This window comes from Triticum urartu, chromosome 5 (genome assembly GCF_003073215.2).
Source record: "Triticum urartu cultivar G1812 chromosome 5, Tu2.1, whole genome shotgun sequence".
Taxonomy (NCBI): domain Eukaryota; kingdom Viridiplantae; phylum Streptophyta; class Magnoliopsida; order Poales; family Poaceae; genus Triticum; species Triticum urartu.
In genome coordinates, this window is record NC_053026.1 from 114,646,790 (window position 1) to 114,657,241 (window position 10,452).

Consider the following 10,452-nt stretch of genomic DNA (forward strand, 5'->3'; position numbering starts at 1 on the left):
CGGACACAATCCTCGTGTTCAAAATCTTCTATGAAGTATTCAGAGGAGGAACTTGCCTTGCAATGCCGAAGACAATCTGCGCGCCGGACTCGTCATCATTGAAGCCTGGTTTAGGGGCTACTGAGGGAGTCCTGGATTAGGGGGTATCCGGACAGCCGAACTATAACCTTTGGCCGGACTGTTGGACTATGAAGATACAAGATTGAAGACTTCATCCCGTGTCCGAATGGGACTCTCCTTGGCGTGGAAGGCAAGCTTGGAAATACGAATATGTAGATCTCTTTCCTTGTAACCGACTCTGTGTAACCCTAGCCCCCTCCGGTGTCTATATAAACTGGAGGGTTTAGTCCGTAGGACACAATCACAACAATCATACCATAGGCTAGCTTCTAGGATTTAGCCTCTCTGATCTCGTGGTAGATCTACTCTTGTACTACCCATATCATCAATATTAATCAAGCAGGAGTAGGGTTTTACCTCCATCGAGAGGGCCCGAACCTGGGTAAAAACATCGTGTCCCTTGTCTCCTGTTACCATCCGCCTAGACGCACAGTTCGGGACCCCCTACCTGAGATCCGCCGGTTTCGACACCGACACCACTCTTCGGAGGCCTTCTTCAGCGTGCCGGACAGGTATCTGGTCCCGGCGATACACCACACTTTGGCTCCTCCCACTTCAAATATTGACCCCCCTTGATTACAAGGGACGAAGCAGAACAGTTTTCTCCATAAATCAAAATGGGCCTCGCATCCTAGGAATAGCACGCATAGAGCAACGTAACCCGCGATGTGCAGGATGGAGGCGGGAGTGAAATTGTGCGGTTGGAGGCTATAATACTCCAGAAGTCCTCGGAGGACGGGATGGATTGGAAATCTGACGCCTCTTAGCAAGAAGGGAACAAAGCATACTCGTTCCCCCCGGACGGATTGGGGAAGTTCTCTGCCTGAACCCCGCCATTGAAGGACGTCATCCCTGCTCGGAAGGGGACTAGATCCGCGGGAGGAAGAAGGCCCTGCTTTTGCAGCTTCGACAACTGACTGTGAGATATAGAGCATCTCTCCCAATTACCCTTTTTGGAGCCATGGGCACGAGAGATAGAGCTGAGAGCGTTAGCCATGTTGGGGTAGTTCCGCTTAGCAAGCTCTGAGGATTTTCTCGCGTGGTGTAGAATGGATCTGAGATCTATTTTCTTTAAATAGGCACCTCTCTTGTACGGACAGGGTGGAATGTGCAAAAACACCCCGACCTCTCGTATTCACTCGACACGTGGAAGCTAAAGTCAGGAAGGCGTGGAACCCGAGGGGTATGATATTAAATGGAAAGCCGAATACATCACTTTGAAGTCATCAGAGGAGGAACCCACCTTGCAATGCCGAAGACTACCTGCGCGCCGGACACCTCATCATTGAAGTCTGGTTCAGGGGCTACTGAGGGAGTCCTGGACTAAGGGGTCCTCGGGCGTCCGACCTATTAGACATGGGCCGGACTGATGGGCTGTGAAGATACAAAGACCGAAGAATCTACCTGTGTTCGGATGGGACTCTCTTTGGCATAGAAGGCAAGCTTGGCAAACAAATATGAAGATTCCTTTCTGTATAACCGACCTTGTGTAACCCTAGATCCCTCCGGTGTCTATATAAACCAGAGGGCTAGGTCCGTAGATGGAGATTCCTCATAATCATAGTCAGACAGGCTAGACTTTTAGGGTTTAGCCATTACGATCTCGTGTTAGATCAACTCTTGTAATACTCATATTCATCAACATCAATCAAGCAGGAAGTAGGGTATTACCTCCATAGAGAGGTCCCGAACATGGGTAAACATTGTGTCTCCTGTCTCCTATTACCATCGACCTTAGACGCACAGTTCGGGACCCCCTACCCGAGATCCGCCGGTTTTCACACCGACACTTGGTATTGCAGATTCTGCCAGGCTGTTCTCATTAGATGTAGACCTTGAGAGTTTGGAATTTGCATCCTGAGGCTGGTTCGGCTCTCCGATGATAGGGAGAGTCCTGCTTGACTCGAGGCTTGCCGAAGACATAGTTGCCTCCGGGTCTCTGGAGAAAAGTTCCATAGTAGGAGAGAGTACGGTGGGTTTTAGATACCCATCTTCGGATGAAGTAGTCCGCCATGGATCTAAGGCCAGGGCAGGGACGATAGTTGGTCCTTGAGTGGTGCTTGATGATGGGTCCGATGGGCTTCCCTCTTGGAGCAGAGGAATAGTGGTCGAGGCCGTGAACCCTTCAAAGATCAAGTCTCCTCGGATGTCGGAGATGTAATTCAGGCTCCCGAATCTGATCTGATGACCAGGGGCGTAGTTGTCGATCTATTCGAGGTGTCCAATCGAATTGGCACGCAGAGCGAAGCCACCAAAGACAAAAAGTTGACCGGAGATGAAGGTTTCCTCAGAAACAACATCATTGTTGATGATTGAACGAGCCATCAAACCTTCTGCTGCCGACACAGTGGAACACTCAATGAAAGCACCAATGCCGGTGTCAAAACCGGCCGATCTCGGGTAGGGGGTCCCGAACTGTGCGTATCAGGATCGAAGGTAACAGGAGACGAGGGGGACACGATGTTTACCCAGGTTCAGGCCCTCTTAATGGAGGTAAAACCCTACTTCCTGCTTGATTGACTTTGATGAGTATAGGGGTTACAAGAGTTGATCTACCTCGAGATCGTAATGGTAAACCCTAGCTGTCTAGCCTATATGAATTCTCCTTGTCTCTATGGACTAAACCCTCTGGTTTATATAGACACCGGAGGGGCCTAGGATTGTACAGAGTCGGTTTACAGAAGAAGGAATCTATACATCTGGACGCCAGTCTTGCCATCCACGCAAAGGAGAGTCCCATCCGGACACGGGGGAAGGCCTTCTACTTTGTATCTTCACGGCCCACAACACACGGGTCGGGCACCCGAGGACCCCTTAATCCAGGACTCCCTCTCTCGTCATCTGGGTCCTCGACCGCCGCATCCTGGTAGGCGCGCTCGAGAGAGCACACCGCATCCTTCTCCGCAAGCAACCATGATGATGCCGCAGCTCCCTGGCATCTCAACGATGTTGTAGCCATGATGAGTCGCTGCCATGAACTTGGCCAGGATCGGATACCCGAGGATGGCATTATACGGGAGGCGAATGTGGGCGATGTCAAAGTCGATGAGCTCAGTGTGGTAGTTGTTGCGCTTGCCGAAGGTGACAGGGAGGCGGACCTGCCCTACCGGGGTGGTGGAGCCGCCGGTCACTCTTGAGAAGGGCTTGGTAGGCTGAAGCTAGTTGTAGAGCACCTAGAGTCGGTCAAACATCTCGACAGAGAGAACATTGAGCCCCGCGCCACCATCGATGAGTGTCTTGGTGACGAGGACGTTGCTGATGGTAGGTGAGCAGAGCATTGGGAGTGCACCGATAATCGCCGCGCACTTGAGCTGGTCAGAAGAGTTGAAGGTGATGGTGTACTAGGACCACCTGAGTGGACGCATCCCCTCGATCTTGGGGAGGGCCGCATTCACCTCGCACGCGAACTGCTTAAAGATGCGATGGGAGGCAGGGGCCTGAGCTCCACCTAGGATGAAAGCGATAGCACGAGGCTCCTAGAATCCCCCAAGCTCCATCATCCTGGTGGTGGTCATCATTCCTTCTTGGCGGTGGCAGCAGCAGAGAAAGGCCAGCGTTGCCCTGAGGACGGTCCTCGCGAGGTTGATCCCTCCAAGCACCCTCGTGAGGCTGGCCCTGCCAGCGGTCCTCATGAGGCTGATCGCGCCAGTCCTGGCGGGGGTCATGGTTGTCCTAGTGTCCTCCACCCCGGCCTCCTCCATAGCCATAGCCTCGGTCGTTGCACTCGGGGTGGCGACCAACAGGCCCGTCGCAGATGGCCCTGAGCTCCTGGCAGTCATTGGTGTTGTGGTTGTGCACGTTGTGGAAGACGCAGAATGGGCGGCTGCCCTTGGATGACTCCAGGTGGTCGCAACCATGCTTCATCTCTAGTTCGGCCGCCAGCACAGCTGGGCCCTTGCGCTTCACATCCTTGGCCTTGGCTTTCTTGTCTTTTGGGTCAGCCTCCGGCAGCTCAAGGTGGGAGAGGCATACCTCCTCAGCTCTCGCGCACTTGGTCGCCATGTTGAACATCTCCAGAGCTGTGCACAGGTTCTCGTGTATGGCGAGCTCTTCCTTCATATTGACATCGCAGACGCTATTGGTGAATGCTGAGATGATGGCCTCATCTGACACCTTGGGGATCTTGAGGCGAGCGCTATTGAAGCGTTGGATGTATTTTTGCAGAGTCTCTCCCGGCTGCTCCTTGATGCGCCACAGGTCACCCGAATCTGGCGGGCGGTCGCGTGTGCCCTGGAAGTTGGCGATGAAGCACTCTCGCATCTCATCCCAGGAGGAAATCGATCCCACTGAGAGGTTCAGGAGCCATGAGCATGCACCATCCTTCAGGGCCATGGGAAACCAGTTCGTCATGACCTTCTCATCGCCGTTGGCTGCCTCGATGCTCAGCTCGTAGAGCTACAAGAACTCGACATGGTCGGGGGTGCCGTCGTAGCGTGGAGGCAGGTCTGGCTTTAACTTCCCCGGCCATACGATGTTGCACGGATCTAGAGTGAACGCACGGCATCCCGCCGTGGTCACGAGAACCCACCATAGAGGCGGAGCCTCATCCTGGCGCTTGCGTGCCACCACCGCGGGCGGCATGCAATCTTGACATGGCAGTGCATGGAGTGCACGTGCCTCTCCTTGCGGACGCTGCACCACCTGGCAGCTCTCCTCGTCGCACGCCGGTGCCCTGGGAGGCGGGTCACACCATGGAGCCTCGCGCCTTGGCTCGGGGACGATGTCTTGCCTTGGAGGCGGAGGAGGCGCACAGTGGGCCACGTTGCCCGTTGGAGGCGGCGGGGGAGGCAGTGAACGGGATGGTGCAGGGGCCTCTTCGGCGGTGCTGACGAGCTCGGTGATGCGGTCCACCCAGTCCTCGTAGAGGTCGTCGATCGGGCGATAGCGCAGGAGCTCGCACGCCATGAGCAGCGCAGCCTACGCGTTCGCCGACTCGCGACGAGCATGAGACGAAGAAGCAGCCACCGGAGTCAGCGAGGGAGTGGCGGTGCGCCCATCACACCACACAGAGGACTGCATCGACGAAGCCTACTGCGAGGGCAGACCGGCGCTCAGCACGAACTTGACGAGCATCAGCCACTCGGACGGCGAAATGGTGGCGAATCGACTGGAGGGAGAGAGGCTCCGACGCACATCTACCCGGCGCACTAAATGTAGGATTTCGGGTTCCGTAGATCCTGGATATATTTGAACTCTGGGGTGCGTGCGAAGAACTCAACCTCCCTAGTCTGCCTACTCGCCGATCTCAAAGCCTAGCTTGATGAACAGGAAGGAAATGGGACACATCCGTTTACCCAGGTTCAGGCCACCTTGCGGTCTAAAACCGTAATCCTACTTTGTGGAGGATTGGCCTCGAGGTGGGCTGAGGATGAACTAGTACAATGGAAGAACAACCTCGGGAGGGGTGTTCTTGAGCTGGTGAGGGAGAGGATGATCTGGATGATCCGTTCGTCCGTCCGTCCCTTCTATGGTGGTGGCTAGGTCCTATTTATAGTGGCTTTGGTCCTCTTCCTCCAAAATGGAGGCGAGAAGGGATCCCACGATGGCCAAATTCAAAGGGAGACAACTAGTACATCTTATCCTGACAAAAGTAGTCTTCACCTATAAAGCCCCTAGTCGTGACGCCATGGTGGGCTCGGCGATGACCTCCGTGCTGCCATCCTAGCGGTCTTGGTCTTGTTGCATAGAAATGGAAACCTTTGGCTGATTCCTCGGAACTCCGCACCTGCGTTGCCTCTTTAGCACCAAAGAGAAAACTACTGTACTGCGCCTGCTGGCGCCCGCCTGGCCTTGGTCATCATGGCTCACATCATTCGAACCTCACGAGGTTGAGGCTTGCATTTGGATCTCCACTCCTCAAGAACTAGCCTGAGGAGGCCGCTCCTTCTGGAGGTCTTGGCGTCGTCCACCTCGCGAGGCTTGGCCGCTCGCGAGGGTCTTGAGTTGTAGATGTTGAAGGTGGGCCGTACCAGGTCATTGATGGAGCCACGCCATGGGCCACAGGCAGCCAATTCTGGGTACCCCTGTTCCCAGGACACCAACAGTCCAAGGGGCCCACAAGACCTCTAGGAGCGCCACAGGGGGCTCCCCCAGGCTTGTGGCCTCTGGGTGCCCCCTCTGGTTAATTCTTGCGCTAGTATTTTTTATATATTCCACAAAATTTCTCGATAAATTTTTAGGTAATTCGAGAACTTTTATTTCTTTACAAAAATAACACCATGGCAATTCTACTGAAAACAACATCAGCCTGGGCTAGTTCCATTCAAATCATGCAAATTGAAGTCCAAAACAAGGGCAAAAGATTTTGGAAAAGTAGATACGATGGAGACGTATCAACTCCCCCAAGCTTAACCCATTGCTTGTCCTCAAGCAATTCAGTTGACAAACTAAAAGTGACAAAGAAAAACTTTTACAAACTTTGTTTGATCTTGTTGCAAATATGTCTAGCCAATATTCAGGTTTTCAACAAAGATTATGAACTAACCATATTCACAACAACATTTAGGTCTCACATTTACTCATATCAATGGCACAATCAACTAGCGAGCAATAATAATAAATCTTGGATGACAACACTTTTTCAAAACAATCATGATATAATATGACAAAATGGTATCTCGCTAGCCCTTTCTGAGACCGCAAAACATAAATGCAGAGCACCCCTGAAGATCAAGAACTGACTAGACATTATAATTCATGAGAAAAGAGATCCAGTCGCACTCATACTCAACATCAATTAAAAACAAATCATATAAATGACAGTGGTGCTCTCCAGCTGGTGCTTTTTATAAGAGGATGATGACTCAACAATAAAAGTAAATAGATAGGCCCTTCGCAGAGGGAAGCGGGGATTTGCAGAGGTGCCAGAGCTCGAGCTTTTAAAACAGACATGAATATAATTTTGAGCGGTATGCTTCCATTGTCAACATAACAAGCAAGAGATCTTACTATCTTCCATGCTAGATACATTATAGGTGGTTCCCAAACAGAATGGTAAAGTTTTTTACTCCCCTCCACCAAGAATCACACTCCACAGCTAGCCGAATCCATGGGTACCGTCCATACCAACAACACTCCTGGGGGAGTTTTGTTTGATTATTATATTTTGATTTGATTTAGAGCATGGAACTGGGCATCCCGAATACCAGCCACTTTCTCATGAATGACAAGTGAATAAACACCCATCGTGAGAATAACCCACCGAGCATGGAAGATACTGACGGCCCCCAATCGCTACATGAGCGATTCGGGCATACAAAATAGATTATTATTTGAAGATTTAGAGTTTGGCACATGCAAATTTACTTGGAATGGCAGGTAAATACCGCATATAGGTAGGTATGGTGCACTCATATGGAACAACTTTGGGTTCAAGGAAGTGGATGCACAAGCAGTATTCCCGCTTAGTACAAGTGAAGGCAAGCAAATAGATTGAGAAGAAACCAACTAGAGAGCGACAATGGTCATAAACATGCATTGAGGTTAACCAACATTGAGTGCAAGCATGAGTAGGATATAAATCACCATGATCATGAATATCGTGGAGGCTATGTTGTTTTTGTTTCAACTACATGCATGAACATGTGCCAAGTCAAGCCACTTGAATCATTCAAAGGAGGATACCATCCTATCATACTACATCATAACCATTTTAAAAGCATGTTGGCACACAAGATAAACAATTATCTACTCCTAGCTAATTAAGCATGTCATGAGTAAATATAATCTCTAATTGTCATTGCAAATATGTGTCATTCATAATGCGCTGAATCAAGAACGATGAGCTAATCATATTTACAAAAACAAATAGGTCGAGTTCGTACCAGCTTTTCTCCATCTGAATCATTTCATCGTATATCATCATTATTGCCTTTCACTTGCATGACCCAACGGTGTGGATAATAATAAGAGTGCACGTGCATTGGACTAAGATGGAATTTGCAAATATTCATTCAAAGGAGAAGACAAGGTAATATGGGCTCTTTGTTAGATCAACAATAATGCATATGAGAGCCACTCCACATTTTCATCGTGGTCTTCTCCCTTCGACCCAAAGAAAAGAAAAGAATTACAAAGAAACACACTGAAATATTTTTGGATTTTTTGTTTTTCTGAAGAAAGTAAAAAAAGAGAAAAACTATTTACACGGGAAAGCTCCCAACAAGCAAAAGAAGAACGAGAAATCTTTTGGGTTTTCTTTTAATACTACTACTAAATAAACTTAGAAAAACTAGAAAGAAGCGATAACTATTTTTTTGGATTTTCTCAAAGTTTTTCAAACACACAAGAAGAAAGTAAGAAAAATAAACTAATATGGATAATACAGTGAAAAAGGATGAACACCGACAACTGGAATGAATGTGTGAACGTGAATGTAATGTCGGCGAGAAATACGTACTCCCCCAAGCTTAGGCTTTTTGCCTAAGTTGGTCTAGGGCCACGACTCAAAATAACCCTCTCCTGAATACTCCAGAGGGTCCTGAGGGTTCCACTGATTGGAGAGCTCCTGTGGCTCCCACTGATAAACAGGCTCCTGATACAGATCAGGAACTGGTGCTAGCTCAGGTGCTGGGGGTTGTGAAAGACCCCAAAATCTGTAGATGTCCTCGGGCATAATAGTGTACGTGCCAGAATAAATATCGAACAAAGAAGGTGAAGGCAGAGCAATAGTCTCACAAGTACCATGACTAAATACTAGGTTGTAAGGAGTCATTTGGCATCGCCTTTCTTAATAAAATCGTGTGCTACCATACTAGCATAGTTTAAATATTTAGTGGGTAACAACATCTCCTCCTCTTCGTCAAGCCTAATGGGTATCTCAAAATGTCTAGCAAGATGGGGCCATAGATACCTCCAAAGATAGGGCCCTTCGAGCGGTTTATGTTTAACCGCCGAGCAACAATAGCGCCCAAACTAAAAGTTCTATCACAATATAAAGTATGGCGCAAAAAAAAGGTCAGGGGCACTAAGGCCTCCACTCTCCCCACGACCAATCAAACATCTCCCAGCAAATAACGAGTAATAGCGTAAAACAGGAAAAATGAAGCTAGCCACTCTCACTTCCGACACCCCTCTCTCTTCTCCTGCAGTTGTTTCAACAATAAAATCCTCCACGTCTCTAGGAAGTGGTTCGCTGACGCTGCCCTCATAAGGTAATTTGCAAACATCGCAAAAATCATAGAGTGTCATTCGCTTAGGCAATTCATACAAGTGAAATTCTACCATGGGGGAGCGGGTCCTTCCTAGAATGAAAGTGAAAATTTTGCACGAATGTATTAGTGATTAGGAGGTATTGGTTACACTTATCTTGGAGGAAGGCAGTGATGCTGACATTCTCCGCCAAATAATAGAAATCATCATAAATTCTGGCCTCCCTCAAGAACGCATAACTTGGCCATTCACATGGCCGAACCTCTGCAACACGAGGAAGGTTGTACTTGGGCTTCTTCTTCTCCTCATTCTCATTTCCCTTTGAATTCCAGCTCGAAGAACCCCTCAATCGCATCCTCATGGTTTTTCTTTTCTCGAAGAACAATCTCCCAAAACAGTTTTGGAAACAAAGCTCCGAGCAAGAAGATCGAAAATGGCAGCAAAATGAGTAAGAACACTGGTTTGAGCAATGGCGGGATTTTTTCTGGAGGAAGACGAAGTGAATGGGTGCTGGCTTAAGTGAGGGGGGCCCACGTGGAACCCACTAGCCCTGTAGGGATTGTGGCCCACTGGTGCGCCCCCTGCTGTGTTTTTAGTGCCAAAAGTTCTTATATATTCTAGAAAAACATCATACTAAATTTTCAGGACATTTGGAAAACTTTTATTTTCTGGTCGTTTTTATTGCAGGGATAATTCAGAAAACAGGAAAATAATAGTATTTTTGCTTTATTTATTTTAAGTAATAGAAAGTAAAAAGTGGGTACAGAAGGTTGTGTTTACTAAATTCATCCATCTCATGCCCATCAAAAGGAATCCATTAATAAGGTTGATCAAGTCTTATTAACAAACTTGTTCCAAATGACATGAAACCAGAGAATCTTCATATAACACTAGGTTACCTCAACGGCGATATGCATGTCCCCAACAATAATAATATCATATTTCTTTTTGACAGTAGGAATAGGGAATTCGAAACCTCCAATAGCAATAGTTGAGATTTTTCAATCGAATTGATGCTGCTAACTTGAGGTTGTTTCTTCGGAAAGTGTACCGTATGCTCATTACCATTAAGATGAAAAGTGACATTGCCTTTGTTGCAATCAATAGCAGCCCCTGCAGTATTCAAAAAGGGTCTACCAAGGATGATCGACATACTGACGTCCTCGGGTATATCAAGAATAA